Source organism: Crinia signifera, chromosome 1 (assembly GCF_055691185.1).
Source record: "Crinia signifera chromosome 1, ASM5569118v1, whole genome shotgun sequence".
Classification (NCBI taxonomy): domain Eukaryota; kingdom Metazoa; phylum Chordata; class Amphibia; order Anura; family Myobatrachidae; genus Crinia; species Crinia signifera.
The window spans coordinates 470,993,646-471,012,372 of NC_139217.1; the positions used below are offsets into that span (position 1 = coordinate 470,993,646).

The window sequence follows — 18,727 nt, forward strand, 5'->3', positions numbered from 1 at the left end:
CTGATTGGTGGATAGCTTTAGCCATCCACCAATTAGCACGATGATAATTATTCACTGTCTGGCTGCAGGCTGGGAGGCAGTTTAGAGAATGCTGCACTCTGATTGGTGTATAGCACCAGGCAGCACTCTCCACTGCCACCCAAAAAGCTTTCCAGAATTGGGGGCCCTTGGACAATTGCCCATTATGCCCATACATTATAAGATGCCCCTGCCATTACTGAGGTACAGTATGTACTAAGCTCTATAACATGTATACATTCCTTTTGTGTGTGTGATACCTGCATGGCGTCTCCAGTATCTGTTCTAGGAAGGTCTGGTCCCCCCCAGTTCACAGACTACATTGGCATACCCTTCTCTGTGGCAGGTACAGTACCGTTGTTTTATGGTCTGTACCTTTTTATGGGTCTCCAACTGTCCATTCTCAGTATAGGAAAGGGGGCGTGACCACACCCCTTTACCCATGGCCATGCCCCTTTCTGAATTTGTAACGGTTTTTCCTCTTAAGATGTTGGGTGGCATGCTTTGGTTTTCTGGCCAGAAGGGCGGCAGTATAGAAAGTGCAGACTGTAAGTGACCCTGCAGTAGGTTCTTGGGTAACTGATTGGTGATAATTGTCCCCATGTTCATAGTGATCACTCACTTTCTTGCCCTTTGTGGTTATTCACAACCCAGGTCCACCTTTTTTTGTGTTTTTGAAATGTATAGGATATGAGTGCTTTCCAGAGCCCCATTTAGGCTTTATATAAACTAGAAATATCTGTGTTGGCATATACAATCAGTGGTGTAACCGCTATTCTCTATACAATCAGTGGTGTAACCGCTATTCTCTATACAATCAGTGGTGTAACCGCTTTTCTCTATACAATCAGTGGTGTAACCGATATTCTCTAAACAATCAGTGGTGTAACCGCTATTCTCTATACAATCAGTGGTGTAACTGCTATTCTCTATACAATCAGTGGTGTAACCGCTATTCTCTATACAATCAGTGGTGTAACTGCTATTCTCTATACAATCAGTGGTGTAACCACTATTCTCTATACAATCAGTGGTGTAACTGCTATTCTCTATACAATCAGTGGTGTAACCGCTATTCTCTATACAATCAGTGGTGTAACCGCTATTCTCTATACAATCAGCGGTGTAACCGCTATTCTCTATACAATCAGTGGTGTAACCGCTATTCTCTATACAATCAGTGGTGTAACCGCTATTCTCTATACAATCAGCGGTGTAACCGCTATTCTCTATACAATCAGCGGTGTAACCGCTATTCTCTATACAATCAGTGGTGTAACCGCTATTCTCTATACAATCTGTGGTGTAACCGCTATTCTCTGTACAATAAGTGGTGTAACCGCTATTCTCTATACAATCAGTGGTGTAACCGCTATTCTCTATACAATCAGTGGTGTAAACGCTATTCTCTGTACAATCAGTGGTGTAACCGCTATTCTCTGTACATTCAGTGGTGTAACCGCTATTCTCTGTACAATCAACGGTGTAACCGCTATTCTCTATACAATCAGTGGTGTAACCGCTATTCTCTATACAATCAGTGGTGTAACCGCTATTCTCTATACCATCAGTGGTGTAACCGCTATCGTACAATAAGTGGTGTAACCGCTATTCTCTATACAATCAGCGGTGTAACCGCTATTCTCTATACAATCAGTGGTGTAACCACTATTCTCTATGCAATCAGCGGTGTAACCGCTATTCTCTATACAATCAGCGGTGTAACCGCTATTCTCTAAACCACTATTCTCTATACAATCAGTGGTGTAACCGCTATTCTCTATACAATCAGTGGTGTAACCGCTATTCTCTGTACAATCAGTGGTGTAACCGCTATTCTCTATACAATCAGTGGTGTAATCGCTATTCTCTATACAATCAGCAGTGTAACCGCTATTCTCTATACAATCAGTGGTGTAACCGCTATTCTCTGTACAATCAGCGGTGTAACCGCTATTCTCTGTACAATCAGCGGTGTAACCGCTATTCTCTATACAATCAGTGGTGTAACCGCTATTCTCTGTACAATCAGCGGTGTAACCGCTATTCTCTGTACAATCAGTGGTGTAACCGCTATTCTCTGTACAATCAGTGGTGTAACCGCTATTCTCTATACAATCAGTGGTGTAACCGCTATTCTCTATACAATCAGCGGTGTAACCGCTATTCTCTATGCAATCAGCGGTGTTACCGCTATTCTCTATACAATCAGCGGTGTAACCGCTATTCTCTAAACCACTATTCTCTATACAATCAGTGGTGTAACCGCTATTCTCTATACAATCAGTGGTGTAACCGCTATTCTCTGTACAATCAGTGGTGTAACCGCTATTCTCTATACAATCAGTGGTGTAACCGCTATTCTCTATACAATCAGCGGTGTAACCGCTATTCTCTATACAATCAGTGGTGTAACCGCTATTCTCTGTACAATCAGCGGTGTAACCGCTATTCTCTATACAATCAGTGGTGTAACCGCTATTCTCTGTACAATCAGCGGTGTAACCGCTATTCTCTGTACAATCAGCGGTGTAACCGCTATTCTCTATACAATCAGTGGTGTAACCGCTATTCTCTGTACAATCAGCGGTGTAACCGCTATTCTCTGTACAATCAGCGGTGTAACCGCTATTCTTTATACAATAAGTGGTGTAACCCAGTGGTGTAACCGCTATTCTCTGTACAATCAGTGGTGTAACCGCTATTCTCTGTACAATCAGCGGTGTAACCGATATTCTCTATACAATCAGTGGTGTAACCGCTGTTCTCTATACAATCAGCGGTGTAACCGCTATTCTCTGTACAATCAGCGGTGTAACCGCTATTCTCTGTACAATCAGCGGTGTAACCGCTATTCTCTGTACAATCAGCGGTGTAACCGCTATTCTCTGTACAATCAGCGGTGTAACCGCTATTCTCTATACAATCAGCGGTGTAACCGCTATTCTCTGTACCATCAGTGGTGTAACCGCTATTCTCTATACAATCAGCGGTGTAACCGCTATTCTCTGTACAATCAGCGGTGTAACCGCTATTCTCTATACAATCAGTGGTGTAACCGCTATTCTCTGTACAATCAGCGGTGTAACCGCTATTCTCTGTACAATCAGTGGTGTAACCGCTATTCTCTGTACAATCAGTGGTGCAACCGCTATTGTCTATACCAGGGGTGGCCAACCCGCGGCTCTCGAGCCACATGCGGCTCTTTTCTCTATGAACTGCGGCTCCCGAGGTCACTCCCATGTCCCGAGATCACTGTAATCCAGACAGCCTGCTCACCCAGCGTTCTGATTGGTGCTGTTGCCGGCTACCGCTGATTGCGCCTGTTACACTGACAGGCATTAGCGGCACCGGCAGCATGAAGAGCGGGCTGCCAGACTCTCCTTCAAGCAGGAGCCAATCCCCTCCGGCTGTTCCTCGTTGCCGTTTACAGCCAATCCCCTGCCTACCCTTTGCCTAAGCAACACAAGTTACACAACAGTGAGTCGGGGGATGGCCCGGGCAGAGGCACCATGACCCAACAGCAGCAGCTGCAGTCACACCCAGAATCAGTGGTAAAGTGCCCTAATGTTTGTAGGCTATGTTGTAACTTGTATTTATATATGTTTTGGGGGGGGTGTATATATGTGTACGGGGGGATGCATATATGTATGGAGATGTGATACGTATTATATATATGTATGGTGGTGAGATGGGATGTGTTTACATGTATGTGGGGGTGGGATGGGCTGTGTGTGTGTATGTATGTGAATATATATATGTGTGTATATATATATATATATATATATATATATATATATATATATATATATATATATATATATATATATATATATATAGAAAAGAAATATAGAGTGCGCTACATACAGATCAACAATTTTAAAACAATAAACATTTATTTTTAGTCTTCACAAAGACTTCCAATTTAAAAGGTACAGCTGGTCTGTTATTGATACAGATGGTGTTGTAGGCCCAACGCGTTTCGTCAATAAATTGACTTCATCAGGGGCTTAGCGAACAATAAGTCAGCAAGGCGTAAAATCACTGTAAATAATACAAATAGTAGAGTTCATTTATATGAACACAAATACAAAAAGCAAATCATGGATGACAGTCATGATACGGAGTGGAGGACAGCGGAGAGGAAAATAAATTTTAATGCCTTAATGAGCTCCTAACATAATAGGTGGCAGGCGTGAGGATTTTAATCCCGTTTGGCAGCATCAAATGATTAACATAGAAAAAGCTATTGAAATAGTCCCAAGGGATACAGAATCACCAATAGTGTGTAGTCACCTAATATTGATAATATTAATACCTTAAGCAGATTTAGCGGATCACATACAGTGTCCAGCAGATGACGGAGTAAAACTCAATGCGCAACCTGAGTAGGTAGTGGGTGTTACTATAGGAAGGAATGTAAATATTACAAAATGCTATATGCGCACCTTCACCAGCACTTCTAGCTGGATGTTCTCCAGTGAAAGTATAAAGACTTACATATATGACACAGGAAAGCTGATAATACGTCTGTGGGGTCAAAGACCCAAAAAGGTCATTCACACAGGTGTGTTTCAGAGATGTGCCTTAATAGGAAATGGGCATATCTATGGGAAGAAATATGGATAATCAAATGATCATCTTTAACTATTCCCTTCACCTTCACCTTTAGCCAATATGTGACAAACATATGTTTTGGAACTTACAGCGTCACAAGAATGAGTGCTGATGTAGTAACATAATGGTCAAAGACCTACATCAGCTTTTCAATAGTTTTCAGGTATGGTTCCTAAAGCACTTCAGAACCTTTGAAATAAATACAAAACAACTGTGTTTTACAAGCCAGGGACTGGTATAGAACAATGACCCAAAGATAAATGCCTTAAAAGGGTACTTACTTTTAGGAGTAAAACCGGAAGTGTACAGCTAGGGATCCAAAATCAGAATGAGCTCATATGGGAGATGCAGCTATTTATGGAGCACTGGGAGTGTGACTACTTCCTGTTACCCAAAACTAGCAGTGTGTGGCAAAACGTATATATATATATATATACGCTGAATGAGCATAGTATTAGAAGGGCTGGGTAGATTAATGTATATACATACTGGGGCTAGTTGTCGCTATATAAAGGGAATAGAATAAGTGGTTTAATTCCCTAATTACGCGGTGGAACGCACAGCGTCTCCGCTGTGCGTTCCAAACGGGCGCCATATTGGACTGCACCGACGTCATACCTCATCCTTAGTGGTTAAGCTACAGCTGGGTGGGCGTACCTCTGAGTGAGGATGTAACTAAGCCTGTGGAGCGCAAAGCTAGTATATATGCGTTCCAGACAGGCGCCATCTTAGGGGGAACTTTATAGCTTATATGTGGAAGTTCATAGCACAATGGCCCCTTATACATACCATTATCAACTCGCAGTATATTATCTCAAAAACTATATATATAATCAGTGAAATAATAAAAAATTAATAATAAATAATAAAAAATAGGGCTGATAATAATACATGAAAAAAGTGCCATATTAGTTTATGTAAACCACTAATTGTGGATACTATCAGTAAACTTATTAGATACATATTTTTTTATATAATTAATTAATTATTATAAGCCTTATAATAGTGATAACTACCTAGTTATCATGTGGGGTGACACATATAAAAGTGTATGAGTGCTATAAGTACATATATAGGAGTGGCTACATATGGATGTGCTACAATCAGGTTTATTACTGTGAACCTCCTAATTATTATGTGGAGTGACACTAGTTTATGTGCATAAGTGCTATAAGTACATATAACGAAGGAGGCTACATAATAGTGTACTATAATTAAATGTAATCCTAAGACCTCCTAATCATTAAGAGAGACAACACATGTAAATGTACTAGGGTGTAGTGAATACCAGTATAGAAGTGGCTACATGGGGGTAAGTTCCCATCAGGAGTATATAAGTACAATGTCTACGGTGCGTTACCCTATACACAGAATAGTGATATTAATATAAGGAATAAAGGGGTACAACGATATATAGATATGGGATAGGGGGTCGCAAATAGTAAGCCCAGTATAGGCATGCCCATTGAGGTCATTGTCCCATTTACATCGAGATCTACCTATTAGTTTAGAGTGGAACAATATATACACAGATATTTTAGCAAAAGGGCAAAACAATAAGTGCCAGAATAGAGCAGAGAGAAAAGCACCAGAAATAGTCGAAGGGTAAGAGCTAAATGAAAGCTACAATATCAACTCCCTCATTAAGTCCACTGGGAGAGATTGTATTCAGGGTATAGATCCAAAAACTTTCTTTTTTTATAAGTTCTTGACCCCTATTGCCCCCTCTAGGGTTAACAGGGACTTTTTCCAAGATCGTAAACTTAAAGTTCTCTTTTGTGACCTCAGAGTTGTGTTTCTCCTGGTAGTGTCTGGGGAGACTGTGCACTCTTTTTTTTTTTTATAAATTGAGTCTTTATTTATCAATTCTTCACATACATAAAGACATAAAAAAGAACAAACAAGTACAAAACATTTACAATATAAGAAACCCCAATACATGACATAACATAGTCACTACTTATTATCATATATACCCGCACTCCCAATGCTGGCATACACAGAAAAGAGGACCTTGAATACGACTTGATGTAAAACCACCCGGCCTATACCACACTCAATAGCCGTTCTCTAAGCCCTCTTATTTACTAACATAGGATTTCCTTATTGCACTCAACAAACTACGACCTACATAGAAGACATTTAGACAAACAAACCTGACGGACCATCAGATATTCCCAGAGTACCAGCTACAGATATACCGCTCCTTATTCCCTTAATCCCACGTACCGCCCGCCCTGCTTATTCTATTTCCTAGCCATTCCATCCTTACTGATGAAAAACCGGGGAGTTTACATAATACTAAAACCTCTCTCTTCCTATCTACTGGGTGAATTAGTACTTGTGAATATTTGTGCACCATTGTTTTACACCTACACACAGTGGTTTACGTGTATCTATTCTTTTGACATACATACAGAAAGCATGCTCCCTCTTTTTTTTTTTTTTTTTTTTTTTTTTTTTTTTTTTCCCCCCTTTGTTATTTACAACTTATATATTTAATAACATATTCTCTTTAGTGCATCTAAATATAGATTATTTTACTTTTCATTTTACTCACGTATATGATTTCTTCGTGCACCATACCTTGTAATATACAGAATACAACCAATTTTCCCAAATTGCTCTAAATTTGTGCATTTTTCCTCTCGAGGCATAAATAAATCTTTCATGCTCCACTGTGAAATTCACCATATTAACCCATTCTTCTAATTCTGGTGCTGCTACTGCCAGCCAGTGTCTGGCTATAATAACTTTGGCCAAAGCCGTTAAAATTCTAGCAAGAGAGATTTTATATTGGCCCGGTGTAGTCTCTTGCCATACGCCTAGTATCAGATTTTTTTCGTTAAGCAAATCTCCTGGTATTCCTATCACGATCATTATAGCCATTACCTTATCCCAAAAATGTTTGACGCACTGACATTGCCAGATCAAATGTATAAATGTAGCCCCCATCTCCCCACATTTAGGGCAGTTATCACTTCTATTACTCGCTATTTTCTTCAATTTGACTGGTGTTATATATATTCTGTGTAGAATGTTAAATTGGATTTGCTGTACCCTCATCAAATTGGTTGACTTCATAGGGGAACTCAGAGCCACCCTCCAATCAGCTTCCTCTAATGATGGAATATCTATAGCCCATTTTTCTTTGATGGATTCTAGGTTACCATCTTGATAAGATGACTGCAGGAATCTATAAATTTTTGCCAATTTTCCCTTATTACTTAAACATCTGAGTAGCTTTTTACAAGGGGAATCTTCTAACCTACAATGTTCTCCTATCCCTAATTTACCAATCGCGCTCTTTAGCTGATAATAATTAATCAGGCACCGGGGGGAAATATCAAAATCCATTTGTAATTGTTGAAACGTTTTGAATCTTTCTCTCTGATGTATCTGTCCCAACGTTCGAATCCCCCATTGACCCCAGACCGATCCCCCCTGGGCTTCCAAGATTCCTTTTACCATATTAAGTGTGGAGATCGGGGTGTCCGGATCCAGTCCCGTATACCCTGTCAACTTATTCACCCATCTCCATACTTTTATAGCCATTCTTATTAAATGTGGGGTATCACGAGGTACTCTTTTAATTGCTAATCTTTCTAACGGCGTTCTACCCGGATCTAGCGCATCAATCAACCTGGCAGTCTCTTTATCCACTTGCTCTTGTGTTAACCAAGTGGCTATATGTACTAACTGAGCTGCCATGAAGTATACCTTCATGTCCGGCAAAGCCATCCCCCCCTGGTCTCGATCTCTACAGAGATTCCGTAGCCTTATCCTAGGTTGTCTATTACGCCATACAAAGGATGACATAAGTCCCTCAAGCTTTTGGAAAACCTCGTCCTTTATAAATATAGGAGCGTGTTGGAAGATATAAATACACCTTGGGAGTATGGTCATTTTTATCAAGTTGATTCGTCCAATCTGGACAATTGGTAATTTAGACCAACATCTCAATTTTTTCTTAACATCTTCCAAAAGGGGATAAATATTGTCCCTACTATAAGAGTATGCTGTACTAGCAATAACCACACCTAAATATTTAAACCTATCCACTATCTGGAGTGGCGTATCACTAGGAATATCCAATTTTCCTTTCGCCCCTACTTGTAGAATATTAGATTTAGACCAATTCATGGATAGGCCTGAATAGGTTTGGAATCCCTGCAGAGCATCGAGGACCAGTGGCAAATATTTTTGTGGTTCAATCATCCCCAACATCAGATCGTCCGCATAAAGGGAGATCAAATTCTTACCGGCATCCCGTTCCAGTATTGCTCTCAAGATACACGCCAGGGGCTCCACTGCCACCGCAAATAACAGCGGCGACATAGGACACCCCTGGCGCGTACCCCGGGACAAACTAAACGGAGGAGACATAACCCCATTAATTGATATCCTAGCCCTCGGCTTAACGTATAGTGCTGATATCATATTTATAAAGCTATCCCCAAACCCAAATGCCCTTAAAGTAGCCCATAAGTAACTCCACTCTACGGAGTCGAACGCTTTATTGGCGTCAAATGACGCCAAAATAGCTTCCGTTGCACTCCACTCCGAATACTGAATATATGCAAAGACCCGCCTCAGATTTATCAATGTGGCCTTCCCAGCAATAAAGCCAGTCTGGTCCGAATGAATTATTTGTTTCAAAACCGAATTCAATCTGCTTGCCAGTATCTTCGCATAAATCTTTGCATCTGCTGAAATAATAGATATAGGCCTATACGAGTCTAAGCGGGTTGAATCTTTACCGCTCTTAAGCAACAATGTTATTGACGCCTCCAACATCGAGGGGGGAACCGTCCCTTCCCTTCCCATCTGCTGGAATACTGTCAATAGCCTGGGGGCTAAACTTTCAGCATATTTCAAATAGACTTCTCCCGGTAAACCGTCGAGCCCTGGTGCTTTCCCTCTTTTTAGGGATTTAATAGCTGTCAATACTTCACTCAAACTGATGGGTTGATCTAAGAGCACCTTTACTTCTTCTGTTATTTTAGGCAGTTCTATTTTATCAAGGTATTCCTTAATCTGATGGTCGGGCACACTTATTCTAGAGGTATACACCTCTGAGTAATAACTATAGAATTCTGCCACTATCCTCTGAGTATCCATACAACACTCCCCTGAATCCAGCACTATCTTCGGAATGGTTGTGGGGGTTCTATCTTGGCTGATTAAATAAGACAGCAATTTCCCTGCTCGATCAGATTCTGCATACCACCTATATGACCCATGTCTCATCTTCCGGCAGGCAATATCTTTCAGATACTCTGCCCGTTCATCTTGGGCCTTACCCCACTCCCTTTTTGCGTCCTCTGTACCCCCACTCAAATATTCACTCTCCAAAGCCAGCACTTTCTCTTCCAATACGGCTACTCGTTGTCTATGAGCCTTTTTTAAATATGCAATTTTTTTAATGAATCCTCCTCTCAAGGACGCCTTGCACGTGTCCCACAATATAGCCCCCTGAGCTGAGCCCTCATTCATTTGAAAGAACTCAGTTACCGTGTTGTCAAACTCTGCACAGTCTCCCACCTGATCAAGCCAGAAGGGTTGCAATTTCCATGGCCTGTAGCCTATTGATGCCCCCAGCTCCAGACACACGAGTAGGGGGGAATGATCTGATATCCCCCGTGCCTTATATTCCACATCTGTAATCGAGTGTAACAGGGCAGCTGAAACAAAAGCCATGTCGATTCTGGAAAATGCATTATGAGTGGGGGAATAGCAGGAAAATTGCTGTCGATTAGGGAATCTAAGCCGCCAGGGATCTATCCATCCTATTCCCTCCATAAACTCAGCGAATTTACTTTTTTCCCAACCCACGTTTAAGCCAGGTTTCTGCCATCTATCTATCTTTGGTATCAACACATTATTAAAGTCGCCTATGCAGACCACCTGACTCTCCGGGTATATCGCGGCGAATTCAACTGCAGCCTTAATTATATCGAGCGAGAATGGAGGGGGATTATATACAGTCAGTAGACAGATACGTTTATGTTCGATACTACATTCAATAAATATAAATCTGCCACTCCTATCAATCTTCACATTATGCGGTTCAAACGTCAAAGATTTTTTAAACAAGACTGATACCCCTCTGGAGCTAGATGACAAATATGAATGATAGGAATAGCCAACCCAGGGTTTTTTCAAGGTTATTGACTTACTTTCGCATAGATGGGTTTCCTGTAAACAGTATACATCCGCGTTATAGGCCTTACATTGTCTAAGTACTAAAGCTCTTTTCAGCTTATCATTAAGGCCCCTAACATTCCAGGATACTATCTTAACCATACCACCCTATTCGAGAGTCTCCTATAAGGGCATAGCACGTAGATATCTCAGGCCCTGAGCATCTACAACTGTAGCATTTATACTTATAATATTGCTTTCCTCCAATGGTGGTCCTAACAGGTTCTACACATACAAAAAACACATAACACATTACACAACAATAACATAAACCCCACCCCCCTCCCTCCCACCCTGTATGCACTACTCTCATAGACATACTTAACCCACACTCCTACTCCTCCCAGCTTTACCTAAGAATAGCCACTCCCAGTACCCACCCCCCCGCCCCCCATGCATAAAACTATTTTAATCCTGTATCATATCAGTCACTAAAGTATCATATCCCTCCTCCCATCCCCCCTCCCCTAGCCGAACCGATTATATCGGGACCAAAGGAATCTATAACAAGTCGGATATATTTTATATCTTGTCTAAGTGGCTATAATTCTGCACAGCTGCCCCCTCCCCCAATTCAAGAGAGTATGCATTATGCCATACTCAATCCTCCAGCAGTTATTGAGGAGCATCTCGCTATTATTGACCTTAAAAGGACGCTACGCACACACAGCAAATTCACCCTTTTTTTTTTTTTTTTTTTTTTTTTTTTTTTTTTTTTTAAAATTATTATTTTTTTTTTTTTTATATATATATTTTTTTTTTTTTTTTTTTTTTTTCCCTTTTCTCCTTTCCTTTTTCATCCCCCTAAACTGGAAGACGATGTGCCGCGCCTTCCACCATTCCCCGGGAATCAACCGGGAGCCCCCAATCTCATCTACAACCCTTATACTAAACAACTATTCCAGAATATACAAAGCATCATTCAAGGGTGATTGCTGAACAGTCACTGTGCCCCTGCGCCCCAGAGAAAAAAACGGGTAAGGAGGAACACTGTGCCGTCCACAATCTCCCAGGACTTGCCCGGGAACATCAAGGAATCATAACCATAATAATTTATATCATACATATCCAACATCATTATTATTTACCAGGGTGCTTACTGTTCGACCACTACGCACCCGCCCCTAAAATAAGGGGGTGGTGCGCTGCGCCGAACTCAAACACCGGGGATAAGGCCACAGTCAACGAGAATTTTCACCCATAATTGTTCTATGCAGAAGTATCAGATATAATTTGCTTCTTTCCTGGGTGGTTATTATTCAACCACTGTGCCGCCTCCCCCGGAGATAGGAAAAAGTGGCCTGTACCATCCACAATTACCCGAAGTTTAGCCGGGAACATCATAGAGTACTGGAATCCTAATTCTCTCAGGCGGGCTTTAACTTCCCGAAATTTTGCCCTGTCCTTCCGGACATCTATAGCAAAGTCTGGATATACCGAGATCCTTTTTCCATTAAATAACAGATCACCCTTGTCCCTGGCACTTTTAAGGATTTGGTCACGGTCCCTGAAATGTAATATCTTTGCAATCAAGGTTCTAGCTGGGCCTCCGGGTATTGATGGATATCCCGGGATCCGATGGGCCCTTTCAATTGCAAACTGACTCGAGAAGGCTTGCCTCCCAAAAGTCTCTATTAGCCAGTTCTCCAGAAATTCTTCAGGGGAGGAACCTTCCACTTTCTCCTCAAACCCCACAAAGCGCAGATTGTTTCTCCTTTGCCTTCCTTCCATGTCAACAATTCTCTGTCGCATATCCCGCATTTGACCAACCAGTGTTTTAACCTGCTGCTGCAGCGGGGAAACTGCGTCTTCCACTGAGGAGACTCTTTTTTCTGTTTCTGAGACCCTGTCTCGAACCTTTTGCATGTCATCTCTGATTAGCATAATATCACTCTGGATCTTATTAGTCTGTTCAAGCAGGCGCGTCTCACAGGCCTGGATAGCCTCCAGCAGTTGTGCCGAGGTAACCTCTTGCGGTGGGGAGGTTTTTGTCTCCTTGACCGGGGTAGTCAACGGGGTGGTAGACTGAGAGGTGTTCCCTGGCTGGCTACGGGCATATTTTTCTAGCCGTGCAGCGGCTGTATTTTGATTTGCTTTGCCCATCGTATCAATGGATTTTTTAAATCTGATGCAGCTCACCGTCCAGAAAGCACTAAGCTTCACTTCTAAATTTAGGGCCCTTGGCCGCCCCCTTCACCCCCTCACAGTTAGTAGCACCTCTCCCCACAGTACTCTTATAGACACACTCTCAGGAGCTTCACTTTAACACAGCACCGTATATATCCAGATATATTTAAATTTTTCGCGACCACTGATGATCAATAGTAGTCAAGCAGCACGGGGGACAGGATAAAATGACCCTAAAGCAGCACAGGTCTCACTTAATAGAACACAGTCACTTTTCTGCGGCCACCGCGACCCCAGTACAATCCCAGCAGTAAAACTTGAGGCTGGCAGGATATCTTACTTTTCTTGTCGCTGCACGTGCGTATTTCCTGTGGCCTCCACACACGCTCGTCTGCGGACCACTCTCCCACCACCGAAGATTTTGTCCCTCAGCAGCAATTGCAATTGGGCAGACTCCCGCTCTCAGCTCTCAGCTCTCGCCGTGGGGTTCTCTACTCGCCTGCCCGCCTTCCGTTCCCGCTGGGTCCTCCGGCAGCGTCACTCTCCGGCGCCCGGCACCGTGGGCAGACACACTCCGCTCACGATCCCGCCGCCTCCTCTAGACGCGCACGACCTGGTCCGACAACCAGCCGAATCCCGCCGGTCAGCAGCGCGTGCGGGCTTCACAGAGGCTTCACACCGGCTTCTCAAAGGCTCTAGTCCATTCCACCAGCCAAACAATCAATAGCCAGGTCCCGTCTTGTCCGCATCCCGAGGCAATCGTGAGGGGAGCCAGTAGGGAGGGAATCCCTTAGCTTACAACATGCATGAGGGGAGCGGCGGGTTCACGCGCTTACCCGCGTCCTGCCGTGGCTCCGCCTTCCCCCCCCGAGACTGTGCACTCTTACTTTATTTTTGATGTTTCTCATATGCTCCTGGATACGGAGCTTTGTTTGTCTTATTGTTTTGCCTATGTAATGAAGGTTGCAGCTACAGGTGATTCTGTAGACCACATGGTCGGAATTACATGTCACTGCGTCTTGGATTTTTTACTCTTTTCCGTTCTCCAGGGTGTGTTGGAACTGGATTTTGTCGAAAAAGGGACAGCAGATGCATCTGTTACAAGGGGTTGTACCCGTTTTTTTGTTCAAGAAATGCGTTGTTTTAGGAACTGCAGATGTGGTAGGTTTTAATCTACTGGGGGCAAGTATGGACTTAAGGTTATTGGCCCGGCGGTACACCAGATTGGGTTTAGGTGGGAGATGTTGACCCAAAATAGGGTCACGCAACAGGGTTGTCCAGTGTCTCTCTAGTACCTTTTTAATTTCATGGTTTTCACAATTAAATTGTGTCACGAAGGGGCGGCTCTTGAATTCTTTGGCCGGTCTCACTTGTTTCGTCAGTAGATTTTCTCTTTCTTGTGCGAATGCTTTTTGTCTGGCCTCTTCGATATGATTTATCTTGTATCCCCTTTCAATGAATCTGTTGGCTAAAAGTTGGGACTGGGACCAGAATTCGCAATCTTCACTGCAGTTCCTCTTTATTCTAAGGAACTGGGCGTACGGAACGCTATTTTTCCAAGAAGGCAGGTGGCAGCTGGTTGCTGGGATAAAACTATTTGCGTCAACCTTCTTAAAGAAGGTACGAGTTTTGATTTCTTCACCGGGTGAGCCTATAAGTTCAAGGTCTAAATAGTCGATAGTAGAAATATTAGTTTTGAATGTAAATTTTAAATTAAAATCATTGATATGAATATATGTCATAAAGTCCGATATGCTCGTTTCGTCACCTCTCCAGATCAGCAGTAGGTCGTCTATATAACGTTTATAAAAAATTATGTTGTTTTCAAAACGGGAACCGTATATATGCTGTTCTTCCCAGGCTCTCATATGTAAGTTGGCGTAAGCCGGGGCAAATTTTGTCCCCATGGCCGTCCCCTGTTGCTGGATGTAATACTCCCCGTTAAATTCAAAAAAATTATGCTTTAGAATGAATTCTATACTCTTGATCAAAAAGATGATTTCAGAGTTAGATTTGTCTGTGTCATTCCGTAGGATTTTTTCCACCGACTCTAAACCCTTATTGTGGGGGATGGAAGAATAGAGACTCTGTACATCAATCGTAAGCCAACTGTACTCAGTGGACCATATCATTCCTTTTAGAAGTTGGAGTACTGAGGAACTGTCTTTTAGGTGGGATGTATTTTGTAATACATAAGGTTGGAGTTTTAAATCCAAAAAATGGGACAGGTTCGAAGTTAAGGAGTTCACACCTGCAACAATGGGGCGTCCCGGGGGTTGAGCTTGATCCTTGTGAACTTTGGGGGTGTGGTAAAAAATCGGCAACATGGGGTGTTTCACGTAGATGTAATCGAATTCTTCCTTACATAGTACCCCATCCTGCAAGCCCAAGGTTAAATGAGTCTTCAGGTCGTTCTGGAACTCTAGGGTAGGATTGGAGGATATTTTTTTATAGGTCGAAATGTCATCAAGGATTTTATTGGCTTCAGCCACATAGTTGGTTTTGTCTTGTAGGACTACCGCCCCTCCTTTGTCAGCTATTTTAATAACCGTTTGTTCATCCTTTTTTAAACTTTTTAAAGCTTGGTTTTCCAGAGGGTTCAAATTAGTGGGCTTACGTTTTTTAGGTTTTATGGTTCGGAAGTCCTCAGGAACCGCCTCAAAGAAAATTTCGAGGTGACTACCTCTAGACTCTACTGGGTAGAAGTGGGATGTAGGTGCTACGAGTGGTTTGTTTACCGATTCTTTGGTTGCATTCGTCTGGTTTTTAAGGAAGTGTCTCTGAACCGTTAAATTTCTAATATATTTATTTAAATCTATATAAAGATTGAAGTGATTTATATGGCCATCAGGGGCGAATTTCAGACCTCTGTCTAAAATCGCGCTTTCTGCTGGAGATAGCTTTTTCGCTGATAGGTTAATGATTCCTGCCCCGGAGGAAGTGGGGCCAGTAGGCCTTTTTTCTTTTTGGGAGAACCGTTTGCCCCCTCTAGTACCTCTGGGTCTCCGTTGAGCCTGCGTTTGAGGCCGTGCGGGGATTCCAGGCGAGTATGTAGTTCTTCTCGTACTGTGCGATACGGATGACCTGAATCCCGATCTCCATCTAAAAAATGGGAATTTTTACGGGGGGTGGGGGACCGCTCTCTGTCCTCTCTGCTATAGTGGTGATAGTCTCGATAGGAGGGTATTCTACCTCTGTCCGTTCCTCTGTGGTGGTAGTCTTCTTTGGTATAACGATAGTCTGGCCTTCTGGGCCTGTCGTACTGTCTGTCAGAGGGTTTATAGTTCAAGTGGTTATTATGGTAGTTATTACTACGTGGATAGCGAGTGCGATTCCTATCGTTGGAACGGAATTGATCACGGCTACGGCTTTCCCAATTACGATTTGAATAGGTTTCTTGCCTTGAGTTCCTTGGCTGGACTTCTTGATTTCTAGTATCATTTGGCCAGATATGAATGTGGCCATTTACATAATCTCTTTTATCACGAATGAATTTCTTTTGTTTTCTCAGGACTATTTCTTTCTCTAATGAATCTAGCTTAGATTGGAGATCTGCAATATCACGTTTAAACTCTTCACTCGAATCGAACTTTGATAGGAGTCCTTCAATCCTACCCATTTCACTTTCAATTGTGGTTAATTCACTTTTTCTTTCATTAATCAGAGCCGTGATAAGTTTTGCCGAGCATTCGTCTAAGATGGAGTGCCAGATTTTAAGGAAGGAAGGGTTGTCGCTCCCATATGTGGGTGTTTTTTGTATGCGTAAGCCTCTTGGGATCCTTCCTACTTCTAGGTATTTTTCAAGTGTGACGATGTTGTACCATCCTTTCAGTTCTTTAATAGCCAATTTCTCCAGAGTATTCAGATGTCCAAAGTAGTCCTCTCCTTCGTCCTCCATATCCAATTCATAATCGTCCTCTATGAAGATGTTTTTCATGTTATGATTTCTTTTAGTTCTATCTTTAACAAGTGGCATGTTTAACCCCTTCCTGACAGAGCCAGTTTTTGCGTTCCTGACAGAGCCCTTTTTTTCAAATCTGACATGTATCACTTAAGTGGGGATAACTTTTTTTTGCTTTTACTTATCCCAGTGATTTTGAGATTGTTTTTTCGTGACACATTGTACTTCAAATTAGTGGTAAATTTGGGTCGATACAGTCTGTGTTTTTTTGTGAAAAATACCAAAATGTCGTAAAAAAATGGAAAATTTAGCAATTTGCAAAATGTTACATTTTCTGCTTGTGAGACAAATAATCATACCACTCAAAATAGTTAATAACTAACATAGACCATATGTCTACTTTATGTTTCCATCATTATTTCAACTTCCTTTTAATTTTTTTGGACACTAGGAGGCTTACAATATGAATAGCAAATTCTCAAATTTTCAAGAAAATTTCAAACACTGATTTTTTTAGGGACCAGTTCAGTTCTGATGTGACTTTGAGGGACTTGTATGTGAGACACCCCCATAAATGATACCATTTCAAAAACTGCACCCCTCACAGTATTCAAAACAGCATTTTGGAAGTTTGTTAACCCTTTAGGTGTTTCACAGGAATTAAAACAAAGTGTAGGTGAAATTTCAAAATTTCATTTTTTTTGCAGATTTGCAATTTTAATACATTTTTCTAAGGAACACAGTACATTTTACTAGAGAAATGTGACTAAAAATTGATTCCCCCAATTCTTTTGTTTTCATAAATATCCTATATGTGGCCCTAGTGTGCACGTTGACCAAACCACAGGCTTCATAATAGAAGGAGCACCTACTTGATTTTGGAGCCTCCTTTTTATGAGATTATTTTTTAGGCACCATGTAGGTTTCTAGGCACCATAAGATGCTAAAATTTAGGAACCCCCCCACAAGTGACCCCATTTTGCAAACTACACCCCTCAGGGAATTCATCTAGGGGTATAGTGTACATTTCAAACCCCCAGGGGTTTCACCAATTGTGGTACAACTGGGCAGTGAAAATTAAAAATTAAATTTTTTACACAAAAATGCAGTTCTGGCTCAAAATTTTTCTTTTTCAGAAGGTATGAAGGAGAAAAAGCACCCCAAAATCTGTGCCCCAATTTCTCCCGAGTACGGCAATGCCTCACATGTGACCAAAAAATACCATTTGGGTGCATGGCAGGACTCAGAAAGGAAGGAGTGATTTTTGGATTTTGCAGCTCAGATTCTGGTGGAATGTTGGTGGGTGCTATGTTGCATTAGCAAGACCCCCCAAGCACCAATACAGTGGAACCCCCCCACAAGTGACCCCATTTTGCAAACTACACCCCTCAGGGAATTCATCTAGGGGTATAGTGTACATTTCAAACCCCCAGGGGTTTCACCAATTTTGATACAACTGGGCAGTGAAAATGAAAAATTACATTTTTTTTACACAAAAATGCAGTTCTGGCTCAAAATTTTTCATTTTCATAAGGTATGAAGGAGAAAAAGCACCCCAAAATCTGTGCCCCAATTTCTCCCGAGTATGGCAATGCCTCATATGTGACCAAAAAATACCAGTTGGGTGCATGGCAGGACTCAGAAGGGAAGGAGTGATTTTTGGTGGTGGAATGTTGGTGGGTGCTATGTCGCATTAGCAAGACCCCCAAAGCACCAATACAGTGGAACCCCCCCACAAGTGACCCCATTTTGCAAACTACACCCCTCAGGGAATTCATCTAGGGGTATAGTGTACATTTCAAACCCCCAGGGGTTTCACCAATTTTGATACAACTGGGCAGTGAAAATGAAAAATTAAAT

General features: G+C 42.0%; 1 protein-coding gene across 1 annotated transcript in view; it reads right to left on the reverse strand.

The window, feature by feature from the left end:
• The window catches only part of LOC146023797 (uncharacterized), a 72,551-nt gene that overhangs the window by 2,830 nt on the left and 50,994 nt on the right, over positions 1–18,727 (reverse strand). The window lies entirely within an intron of this gene.